The sequence below is a fragment of the Anabrus simplex genome, chromosome 8, assembly GCF_040414725.1.
Source record: "Anabrus simplex isolate iqAnaSimp1 chromosome 8, ASM4041472v1, whole genome shotgun sequence".
Taxonomy (NCBI): domain Eukaryota; kingdom Metazoa; phylum Arthropoda; class Insecta; order Orthoptera; family Tettigoniidae; genus Anabrus; species Anabrus simplex.
This window is the reverse complement of record NC_090272.1, coordinates 243,366,490-243,380,219: the sequence shown is the minus strand read 5'-3', so window position 1 is coordinate 243,380,219 and position 13,730 is coordinate 243,366,490.

Sequence of the window (13,730 nt, the reverse complement as noted above, 5' to 3'; positions counted from 1 at the left end):
GTTATGTTAGATCGTGATTTAGGCAAGTATGGGCGTTTTGGGGTTTTATATAAATTGCATTAACATTTTCAGTAATCAATGTTGCATTTATCACTTAATAGATGTAAATTTACATTAAAATGCGAACGGTGAAACAACGATACAAGCTAGCGTTATAACAGTATTGCCAACATACAAATACGGTAATTGCAATTTACTTTTCAAGTAAAAGACACGAGAGAAGCTTTAGATACAACTTTCCTACCGAAATACAATCATTATCTCTATCACAATTAAAATTTTAACAAAGTAACAACTATCATCATCGTGTTTACTACGAGGTACTATCGTGGGATTTATTTCCTTATGTTGGCAGAGAGAAAGTGGCCACTGTAGCTTCCATGACCTGTTTTCTTAGTCAACTTTATTATACAGGAGTGACGGATCTATTTCTCTTATATGATCCTTGGCTTCGCACCGCTACACCATGCGATCAAGCCGGGCAGCGCTGAGTTGTCGGCTTACCAAGCTCGCTTACTGGATCAGTTACTACGCATGCGTCACGATGAACTCAACGCTGGGCGAGCCAAGCGGTAGGTGTGTCGCATACCCTCGCTACTACAGAAATTCGTACTGCAGAATAAAATTCGTACATCCTGCAGAAAACCAGACTGCAGAAATTGCTATTATGTAAAGAATAGTATTGCCAAATGACAAGATAAAATTGCACTTACAGTTGCTTTACTGGCTTACTTTACTTCTCAAGTCCAACGGATAAGCCCGGCTTAGCCTGCATACCCACAGTGCACGCTACTGGGACGACCACTAACTCGTCCAGCCGGCCGCACCTGCTATGCTGAACAGGGGCCTTGTGGGGGGATGGGAAGTTTGGAAGGGATAGATAAGGAAGCGGCCGTGGCCTTAAGTTAGGTACCATCCCGGCATTTGCCTGGAGGAGGAGTGGTAAACCACGGAAAACCATTTCGAGGACGGCCTCTACCTCTACTCAGTTGACCTCCCGAAGCTGAGTGGAGCCCGTTCCAGCCTTCGTACCACATTTCAAATTTCGTGGCAGAGCCGGGAATCGAACCCAGGCCTCCGGGGGGTGGCAGCTATACTCACGCTAATCACTACACCACAGAGGCGGTCCATGAGTACTGTACCACTATAATTGTTTTATGTAATTATTTATTACAATATAGGGAACATATCATTTATTCCGATAACCATATCATACTGGGATTACTAGCTGAAAGCTAACCTGGGGCCGATGACCTTCGATGTTAGGCCCCTTAAAACAACAAGCATCATCATCATCATGAAAGCTAACCTTGAAAGTTGTCCATTATGAAGTGAAGCCTAGTTTTAAATACCAATGCAACTGACATCTACAATAAAGGCTGCATAAATTTCACAAATAGCAGTAAAATGCTGTATTTACCATGCTTGGTGTACGTTTGACCGAAATAGATTACGTTTCCTTGGCGGTAGGCGCTCCATTCCCTTTGTTTGTAAATGTCAAGGAAAATTGAATAGGGTTCGAACGCAAGCGACTGTATTTGTTGGAATACCATTTATACCTTTTCGTCCTCACAACGCATTGTTCCGTCGATCCGTTGTTCTTTAAAGGAAATCTGAAATATAATCCGATAAATAGTTACCGTGGCTATCAGTACATCCGCTGTGTAAGCATTAAAATGGATTTAATTACAAACAGAAATGACAAAAAGTGATCTCGGCTATCATTCAGTAATGCTTATTTAAAATACGATATATCCTTGGTTTTATTACTCCGATTAGTACAAGCGTACACTGAGCATACGGCTGACATTCTTGAAAGCGAGAATTTATCTTTTTACTTCTTCAAAACTTACGAAATTAAATTGCCATGCACAATTTCTCTGTCATCTCAACACAAGTTCTCGCGCCAACTTGTTTTGACAACCGTTAAAATGGCTGCCCTTTATCAACTTGCTTCCGCAGGGAGCTCTGATGTCGGGCATACAGCCCCTCTATGTTATTCCAGCTCGTTGAGGAGCATATATACAAAGTACGAGGTAAAATGGTTCGACTGGGTCCTGAGGGCCGTGCGCAACTCTTCCGTCTGTAACCATAGTTCGTTTTTTTTTCGTGTAAGTTCATTTTAGTGGATGAGAAGCAGATGTGAGATTGAAGGCGTGGTCAATTTCTTCTGCACACTCCGGTAAGCTTCGGAACCTGGGGTACCATTAATGCAATCCTTTTTAGGCATTCTCAAGTTAATTCTTTGACTTATTCTTCTTTCTTCACACAATTTAGCTGACTGTTCTTCGGATAAAGAAATGTTTCTACACGAAATTAAGATAGGCATTGCGGAGGTATCTACGGAACGCCATGCTTAAGCACCTGAAACGCCCAATACCAACGCAAAAATCAATCACTCAATCAATCACTACTGATCTGCATTTAGGGCAGTCGCCCAGGTGGCAGATTCCCTATCTGTTGTTTTCCTAGCCTTTTCTTAAATGATCGCAAAGAAATTGGAAATTTATTGAACATCTCACTTGGTAAGTTATTCCAATTCCTAACTCCCCTTCCTATAAACGAATATTTGCCCCAATTTGCCCTCTTGAATTAACTTTATCTTCATATTGTCATCTTTCCTACTTTTAAAGACACCACTCAAACTTATTCGTCTATTGACGTCCTCGCAAGACATCTCTCCACTGACAGCTCGAAACATGCCACTTAGTCGAGCAGCTCGTTTCCTTTCTCCCAAGTCTTCCCAGCCCAAACTTTGCAACATTTTTGTAACGCTACTCTTTTGCCGGAAATCGCCCAGAACAAATCGAGCTGCTTTTCCTTGGATTTTTCCAGATCCTGAATCAAGTAATCCTGGTGAGGGTCCCATACACTGGAACCATACTCTACTTGGGGTTTTACCAGGGACATATATGCTCTCTCCTTTACATCCTTACTACAGCCCCTAAATACCCTCATAACCATGTGCATAGGTCTGTACCCTTTATTTACAATCATATTTATGTGATTACCCCAATTAAGATCTCTCCTTATATTAACACCTAGGTACTTACAATGCTCCCCAAAAGGAACTTTCACCCCATCAACGCAGTAATTAAAACTGAGAGCACTTTTCCTATTTGTGAAGCTCACAACCTGACTTTTAACCCCGTTTATCATCATACCATTGCCTCCTGTCTATCTCACAACATTATTGAGGTCATTTTGCAGTTGCTCACAATCTTGTAACTTTTTTATTACTCTGTACAGAATAACATCATCTGCAAAAAGCCTTATCTCTGATTTTACTTCTTTACACATATAATTGATATATATAAGAAAACATAAAGGTCCTATAATACTGCCTTGAGGAATTCCCCCTCTTAATTATTACAGGGTCAGATAAATCTTCGCCTACTCTAAGGGTACGAGCATACCGAAGATGCATCGCAGCTCGCGGTCGCGGTTTACATCGCGGTCGATGCCTCGATGTCACCTCCTGGTAACACAAACACACAGTTTTAAATGGAACAGTTCATATCAAAGATGCTCGCTTCCATTCACCATCGCGAATTACCAGGAGGTCTACAGCGATGACAAGAAAACTTGTGTTCTCATCGCTGTAGAACGGGAGGCACCGATGTTGCTTGCTCCTGATTGGCTTGTCCGGACTGAGATCACGTGATATATCCCCCCCGTTCTACTGTGCCCTTGATCCAGGTGTCTACAGAGCCCGCGTGTGTATTGTACTTCACAGTATCAATTTTTGGATTCCACCTTGTTGTATATGTATTGGAACGTCCCAAGGGACATTCTCGTGTATGAATGGAATCTGTCCGGGTGGTGTTTCAGTTCTTCAGATAAGTTGTGATATTCCCCCAGCGCCTGCCTTCTTTGATTCATAGGATGAGCATTCCACTGGCGGGCTGACTGATTCGTGTGCTTATGCACAATGAATCACTATCTCCACTGTTACTTGAATATATACTCTATACTTGTAAAAGCTCAGCAATAGAGGATAAATTATCTTTAACTTGAACGCGGAGATCTAAACATTACGTCCACTCACTGTAAACACATCTCAGAACACTGACAGGTAAACTTCCCCGGTATGTTCACCCTCCATCGAACGCGACGTAAACCTCGACCGCGACCGCAAACTGCGACGCATCTTCGGTATGTTCGTACCCTTAGACAGGTCAATCGCGATACAGTCTAATTGACCTCCTGAATCCAGGATATCTGCTATAACTTGCTGGAATCCTACAAGTTGGGCTTCAGTGGAATAACCTTTCCTAAGCACAAGCTGCCTTCTATCAAACCAGTTATTAATTTCACAAACATGTCTTATATAATCAGAAAGAATGCCTTCCCAAAGCTTACATACAATAATGTCAAACTTACTGGCCTGTAATTTTCAGCTTTATGTTTATCACCCTTTCCTTTATACACAGGGGCTACTATAGCAACTCTCCATTCACTTGGTATAGCTCCTTCAACCAAACAATAATCAAACAAGTACTTCAGATATGGTACTATATCCCAACCCATTGTCTTTAGTATATCCCCCAAAACCTTATCAATTCCAGCCGCTTTTCTAGTTTTCAACTTTTGTACCTTATTTTAGATGTCATTGCTGTCATAGGTAAATTTTAATACTTCTTTAGTATTAGTGACCTCCACTATCTGGACATTATCCTTATCACCAACAATGTATGTATGTTTAGTCCTCAGCCCGAAGGCTGGTTGGATCCTCAATAGTTCCGCCATCAGCTGTCATAGATGGCCTAGGCATCACTGAAGAGGCGTACTAGGGAAATGAGGAGTGAGGTAGTTTCCCGTTGCTTTCCTCACCGAACCAGAAGTCGCTATTACATATCAGTCTGCCAAGCCCACTGAAATGCATGCACCAACTGACCCTATGAGCAATATTTTCACACCATTCATAGCAGGGACTGGCTGCAGAAGGAATGGCATTACTAGCATCACTCATACCTCAGTCACTTTCATTTTGTCAAAGCCAAGGATAAAGCTGAGACAGATCAATGAAAGTAACAAAATTGCTCTAGCCCATACCAGAAGACATAGTGCACTGTAAACACTAGGTCCCACCAGCAAAGGCATGATGCAGTATAATTCACAATCAATTTTTTAACCTCAAGATCTACAGCAAGAGTGCTCAAGAACCTCTACATGAACTTCTATTTTTAATTCAAGAAAAGTGTCATAAGTGTTACAATTGTGTTCACTTCTTGCCATTTTTTCTTTTTTTTTGCTAGTTGTTTTTACGTCTCACTGACACAGATAGGTCTTATGGCGACGATGGGATAGGAAAGGGCTAGGAGTGGGAAGGAAGCGGCCGTGGCCTTAATTAAGGTACAGCCCCGGCATTTGCCTGATGTGAAAATGGGAAACCACGGAAAACCATCTACAGGGCTGCCGACAGTGGAGTTCGAACCTACTATCTCCCGAATACTGGATACTGGCCGCACTTATTGCCATTTTTGTGTCGGCTGATGATGACATGGACATACGTCGAAACCGCTCCCATAACATATTAAAAATGTTGCTACATTAATTCGTGCAACAATATTATTGTATTGAATGGGTGGAACATCTTTCTCTTTTTAACATTGTAATTATTAGTTCAATACGGATCAGTGATGAAGTTTTTAACTTTAAATGGTAGGTACTATATCTCAACCCATTGTCTTTAGTATATCCCCGGAAATCTTATCAATTCCAGCTGCTTTTTTAGATTTCAACTTTTGTATCTGACTGTAAATGTCGTTGTTATCATGGGTAAATTTTAATACTTCTTAAGTATTTCTCACATCCCCTATCTGGACATTATCCTTGTAACCAACAATCTTTACATAATACTGACTGAAAACTTCTGCCTTTTGAAAATCCTCGCATACACACTCCCCTCGTCCATTAATTATTCCTGGAATGTCATTCTTGGAACCCTTTCTTTGTTATCTGCTTTACGTCGCACCGACACAGATATGTCTTATGGCGACGATGGGATAGGAAAGGCCTAGGAATTGGAAGGAAGCGGCCGTGGCCTTAATTAAGGTACAGCCCCGGCATTTGCCTGGTGTGAAAATGGGAAACCACAGAAAACCATCTTCAGGGCTGCCGACAGTGGGGCTCGAACCCACTATCTCCCGATTACTGGATACTGGCCGCACTTAAGCGACTGCAGCTATCGAGCTCGGTTGAATCTGTTTCTGCCTTAAAGTACCTATACATACCCTTCCATTTTTCACTAAAATTTAGTATGGCCACTAATTATGCTTGCCATCATGTTATCCTTAGCTAACTTCTTTGCTAGATTCAATTTCCTAGTAAGTTCCTTCAATTTCTCCTTACTTCCACAACCATTTTTAACTCTATTTCGTTCCAACCTGCACCTCCTTCTTAGTCTCTGTACTTCGCTGTTATAATATAGTGGATCTTTACCATTCCTTACCACCTTTAAAGGTACAAACCTATTTTCACATTCCTCAACAATTGCTTTAAACACATCCCAGAGTCTGTTTACATTTTTATTTACCATTTTCCAGCGATCATAGTTACTTTTTTAAACTCCCTCATGCCTGTTTTATCAGCCATATGGTATTGCCTAATCGTCCTAATTGTAATACCTTCCTTTCTTTCACATTTATTTTTAACTACGACAAAAACAGCTTCATGATCACTAATACCATCTATTACTTCGGTTTCTCTATAGAGCTCATCTGGTTTTATCAGCACCACATCCAAAATATTCTTCCCTCTAGTTGGTTCCATCACTTTCTGAATCAGTTGCCCTTCCCATATTAACGTATTTGCCATTTGTCGTTCATGCTTCCTGTCGTTCGCATTACCTTCCTAATTGACATTTGGTAAATTGAGATCACCCGCTACTATCACGTTCCTTTCCTTATAGTTTTCCACATCGCTGATTATCTTATCAAATAATTCTGAATCAGCAACAGCGCTACCCTTTCCCGGTCTGTACACTCCAAGGACATCAAGCTGCCTATTATCTTTAGAAATGAGCCTTACTCCCAGGATTTCATGTTTTTCGTCCTTAAGTCTTTCGTAGCTTACAAATTCTTCTTTCACTAGAATGAATACTCCCCCTCCTACTATTCCTATCCTATCTCTACGATACACACTTCAGTTCCGTGAGAATATTTCTGCATCCATTATATCATTTCTCAGCCATGATTAAACTCCTATTACAATATCTGGTAAGTATATGTCTATTAAATTCCTTAATTCGATTCCCTTGTTTACAATGCTTCTACAATTGAGCACTAACATTTTTATGTTATCCCTAATTTATTTCCAGTTCCCTGTTCGCTTAACACCGCTCCCTAGGCCACCCCGTTTCCCTGAACGTACCTGCCTATAACCCTTCTAAACAAGTTTCCTAACTTATATGTACCACTGCGGTTTAAGCGAAGGCCATCTGGGCGCGGATCCCTATCTCCTACCCACCCATTAGGATTTAGAAATCTCACTCCCAGTTTCCCACATACCCACTCCATAGTCTCGTTGAAATCCCCAATCATCTTCCATCAGAATCCCTCCTACACAGTATTCCACTGATAACAATCTCCGCTTCCTTAAACTTAATCCGTGCTGCATTTACCAGATCCCACACATCCCCAGCCACAATTTCGCGACATGTCTAACGATGGAATTCCCATGACCAGAACCTCAACCCTATCCACCTCATTTGATCCCCTCCCCTCCTGGTCAGTCTTATCTTTCCTGATAGCTGCAGAAGCTACTTCCTCCTCCCTTTTCTCCATCCCATGTCCCTGTTCCACCTGTCTTTTCCTATCCACTACTCTACATTTCCCTTTCCTACCTCTTCCCTTTCTCCTACTTCCACACTTCTCGGCAACACTTCCCTGTTCGTCATCTCCCCTGCATTGACTCGTATCGATTTCTCACCGACACTTGTCCTGAATTCTGATCTTGAATGGATCCCTTAGCCTGCAATCTCCTTCCCCTTAAAACATTAGACCACCTGTCTTCTACAATTCCCTCCTTTCCTTCCCATCCCTCTATTACACTTACTGTATCCTGTACGTTGTTTGAGGGAGGCCTACCTTCCTTCATGTCCTCTGAGATAATCCTAATTATCTCCCTCAAGCTCTCCAACTCCTCCCGCATACTCCTTAATGCCTGGCCACACCTACTGTTCCTACATTCGCACTCCTTAGCCATTCTTTACTAAATGATGAAAAGAAAAGGAAAAATAAGATAACTTATTCTGTGCAAAATAAAAATGAAAGAAAAGAAATATTGTCTAGGTTAGTTCACAAAGAACACACGACAGTAAATTATTTAATATAGGCTACTACTACACTACAATACTGCTTAAGTGTACTATTTTTATTCCTACAACACGCTAACACGATGAAAATTGCTGTTAATTACTGGAAACAGAGAATAATACACAAGCATTACACAATTCTTAACTGCAGTTAAGTCTACCCTAATTACAACAACAGAATTCTAGTAAGAGAGTTACTACAGAAACATTTCACAGTAATAGAATACACTAATAAGATACTGTAATACACTACAATAATGTTTAAACTACGTTCAGACTAAGTACAGATACTACAATACACTACAATAATGTTTAAACTACATTCAGACTAAGTACAGATACTACAATACACTGCAATAATGTTTAAACTACGTTCAGACTAAGTACAGATACTACAATACACTACAATCATTTTAAACTACGTTCAGACTAAGTACAGACACTACAATACACTACAATAATGTTTAAACTACGTTCAGACTAAGTACAGATACTACAATACACTACAATAATGTTTAAACTACGTTCAGACTAAGTTGCCGGCCCCGTGGTGAAGGGGATAGCGTGCCTTCCTCTCACTCGGCGGCCCCGGATTCGATTCCCGGCCAGGTCAGGGATTTTTCCCTGGACCTGAGGACTGGTTCGAGGTCCACTCAGCCTACGTGCTTAGAATTGAGGAGCTATCTGACGGTGAGAGAACGGCCCCGGTCTAGAAAGCCACGAATAACGGCCGAGAGGTTTCGTCGTGCTGACCACACGACACCTCGTAATCTGCAGGCTGAGCAGCGGTCGCTTGGTAGGCCAAGGCCCTTCAAGGGCTGTAGTGCCATGGGGTTTGGTTTGGTTTGGTTTTTCAGACTAAGTACAGATACTACAATACACTACAATAATGTTTAAACTACGTTCAGACGTATCCTAGGTTATTACTAAGCACAAATAGAAATGAAAATTCTAATTAGGCCTAAATTAGATATTCACAAGAACTACCGGTAGGTACTCAAAGATCACCAACAAAATTAAACACGTAGACAGATTAATATTACTATGCTGTAATAGAAATGAAACCTGACATGTTCCACTTGCCCATACAGCAATGGTTTGCAGGGTGTGCAGCAAACCAACGAATGTGCAGAAAAGTTGTGTAAAGAATGAGCAAGTAGTGAGTGACGTAAGAAATCAAGAGACAACTATAACCACAAGTTGGTGGTTTGTCAGAATTTTCCTGTTACGTGTTTACATTGTACCATAAAAGATTATTATGGACCAATATAATAAACAACGTTTTGTCATTTTGTGTCATTATATTAAAAAATATTGAATCATAATACTACATTTTTGATCAGATTTGACATGGCAAGATTAGTCCTTTGAAAATTTATGCAAACAAGAAAGTCAGTCATTAACTGGTTTAATAAGTTGAAGAATATTTACAAGTGTGTTAGCTAAATACATGTGTACATTAATACAATGTAATTATTATTTCTTCTCCTTCTTCTCTTTAATATGTTTACCCTCCAGGATTGGCTTTTCCCTCGGACTCAGCGAAGGATCCCACCTCTACCGCCTCAAGGGCAGTGTCCTAGAGCGTGAGACATTAGTTCGGTGGATACAACTGGGGAGGATGGCCATTGCCTCGCCCAGGCGGCCTCACTTGCTATGCTGAGCAGGGGACTTGGTGGGGGATGGAAAGATTGGAAGGGATAGAAAAGGGAGAGGGAAGGAAGCGGCCGTGGCCTTGAGTTAGGTACCATTCCGGCATTTGCCTGGAGGAGAAGTGAGAAACCACCGAAAACCACTTCGAGGATGGCTGAGGTGGGAATTGAACCCAACTCTACTCAGTTGACCTCCCGAGGCTTAGTGGACCCCGTACCAGCTCTCATACCACTTTTCAAATACCGTGGCAGACCAGGGAATCGGACCCTGGCCACCGGGGTGGGAGCTAATCACACTAACCACTACACCACAGAGGCGGCGCATGTAATTATTTCTTTGGTAATTAAATTCTAAATTTAAACTGGGTCCCAACCCTCCCAGGGACCCTGTCGTACCATTTATGATACAAAAGTGAACCCGTACCAGGTAAGGGTTAAATGGTATCAAAAGGAAGTACCTGTAACCAGAGAACATTGTATAATTCATCCTACACGCGAAATAGTTTACTAAAATTAACAGAACAATAAAAAACAGCGTATAATAATAATGAAATATTATGTTGAATTAATAACTTTTTTTCCGCAGTTCCACCAAGACGATTATTTTTTGCGGATCCATGAGATTGAAGGTTACCGCACGGACAAAGCATAACGAGACAATGTTATGATAAAACATATAGCTATGGTTTCTAAGGAATGAAAATGAAGCTCGTAAAACTAACAATGATATAGTTAGAAATCCTAGAAAGTATAAAAACTGTTTCCAAAAATTGACTATGAACAGAGGGACAGTCCCTCGAGCTGCAAGGAAATGGGCTGTTTTCAAACAGAGATTTGCAAACTAATTTCGTTCATATGTCCGAAGACCTGGATACATGTAACTGTTTAGGTGAGGGCTTGCTTATACACATGTGCTCTAGGGGACTTCCTCGTTAACTTTTTACACTCGATAATGCTTACACACAAAATATGAAGATATCTTCAACGGAATAAACAGCGGTAAGCGGAGTTTCAGGAATGATCTCCCGTAGCTCTATGTCGTTATCTTCGACATCCTAAGTGGAGAAAGTGTTCAAAGTTTTGGGTAGCATTACGCCGAGCCTCAGCAATGCTCTTTTGTTCCCGGGCGTCAATAATAATAATAATAATAATAATAATAATAATAATAATAATAATAATAATAATAATAATAATAATAATAATAATAATAATAATAATAATTTAGCGGGAGGTACACCTCAACACCGTACATTTAAACGAAGCGCCTTGAAAAACGCTATATAACACATGAAGTTTCCAACAACTATTTCAAGAAATTTGGACATTTCTCCATAGATGTCTCTGTTAAAAAACTGATGTCATGCACTCCGGTATAAAGTAGAACTGCTAAAAATTTAAGGAAATTTTGCTTTTATAGGTTTTCTAAACTGAATCGAGTATTCCTTGCTTTTAATATTTCAAAGTTTGCAACACTTCTAACTCATCCCGCCAGCTTTGGAGTCTGGCCAGTCGGAAATTTTGTGTATTTAATTTTCAGCCAATCACATACTTCTTATAACTTTTTGATTGTCCAATTACAAGTAGAGGGTGTGTCTGGACTTAGTCCAGAGCCTTCTCGAATCTTCCTCTCGGGTATAAAAGCTGACGCCTTTTCGAGCTAATTTGTCTCATTGGTCGTCTTCCTACTGAGTGTGAGAGGAGGCGGGGGACTCATCCATCGGCAAGCAGAACATCACCTAAGGTAATGGCCATCATTTTTCTAACTCTGCAAGCTAACTCGAGGAGAAGGTTTCCTATCTTTAATAATGTAACCGTAAATTTCCTAAAATGTAAACTTTTCTTTTTTCTCATGTAAAAGTTCAAGTAAGTGAAGAGTACTTAACTGAAATCCGGGGATAGAGAGTGCGTTATCCTCTCGAACTCCCCTTCAATTTAATTTGGAAGTGACTACGATTTTGTAACTGTTTTGACTATTGTAAATTGTAACTTAACTTGCCCATCTAGTCACCTCTGTATTGTTCGGCCACACGCCCAAGTAGCGCAAGTTTCCGCCTCCATACATTTTTGATTTTGGGGCCAGTAATTGAACCTATTGCTTTCCATAAAGGCCCGGTAGAATACGCCTGTATTATTTTTTCCATGTAAGACAACTGTTACGGTCTTGTAAATTGTAGGCCTGAAAGTGTAAATTTTATTGAGCAAAGACACTCTAATCCCAAATGTAAAAGTTGCCTTGAGTAGGCTGAAAGCGCCGTCTCCAGAGCACAGAGGCTCTTTCTTGTAATGTGTGTAAATATTGAATGGTGCCTTTCTAAGGCCGTACCTTGAACCTGTGGAGCTCTTGAAAATTGTGATTTAAATATCCTGTAAAAGAAATTGGGAGATATGTCTCCGTGCCTGTCTAACTAAACGCAACAGTAGTGATGTTGGGACCTTTTTACATTGGGAGCTTGAAGCTCAAATTGTAATGTTTCTGTTTTTATTTTCTACGTTGTACCAAACTAGCCCTGTACCTGAAATCTTCTTCTGACGCCAAGCGAATTGTTTTGTTAAAATTTAACATCTGAAAAGAAATATACCTAAACTTTATTTTTAAAGTTTTAAATTTATCTTTGACTCTCGTAGAGAGACCCATTCAATCCAGCGCCTTCTTTCGCCTCTCTGTGATCCACATAATAATAATAATAATAATAATAATAATAATAATAATAATAATAATAATAATAATAATAATAATAATAATAATAATAATAATAATAATATAATATATAATATAATATAATTTATTATTATTATTATTATTATTATTATTATTATTATTATTATTATTATTATTATTATTTATTTATTTATCTGAAAGTACACAGGTTTTACACCCAACTAAGTACCTTCTTGACATTCTGTAACATTCTGTACATTGAGTTAGAGTCTAACAAAAACAAAATTTAAAATGAACAAAAACAAAATGGAACAAAATTAACATTATATATGATACCATTTACAGTTGATAATAAATGAAAAATTCACTAAGAAATCACACGGTAATACAAAGGAAAAGACAACGCAAAAACAGTGAAACTTAAAACATGAATGAGTACACTGGGAAATATGAAGAATACCAGAAAGAAGGAATTATCCAAAATTTACAAATTGTAAAGGCAGGCTTCTAGTTTCTTACTGAATTCTTTCTTTATCCGATTTGGTGAATATATCGACTTCTTTTGTTACAGTGTTATAAAGCGTTGTCATTTTTACGAAAGGTGAATTTGACTGATGCAATGTTTTTGACGTTTGAACGTGAAATAATTGGTGCTGACGTGATCTTGTCTGCGGAACATGGAATGAAATGCGTCTTAACAGGTCCAAGGAATCAAATCGTCCTATTACAATTTTTCTTAGTATTTGTATAGAAATTAGGGACCGTCTAGTTTTCAATGAAGTAAATTTAAATATATTCCTTAATAAATGGGTTGATGTGTCGAAAGGGCAAAAAGTATTAACAGTTTTGAAATAAAGGTAACGTAGGAATTTGTTTTGTACCATTTCAATAGCCTTTACTTGTTGCTTTGTGTACGGGCTCCAGATTATTACAGAATATTCCAGTATGCTCCGTACCAATGTAATATATAATTTATTCAGTACAGAGAGCTGAGTAAATGGTCTCGATGTTCTTATCAAAAACCCTAGCATTCGGTTAGCATTCTTTGTTATTGTATTGATATGATTATTGAACGTTAGTTTACTGTCAAAAATTATACCAA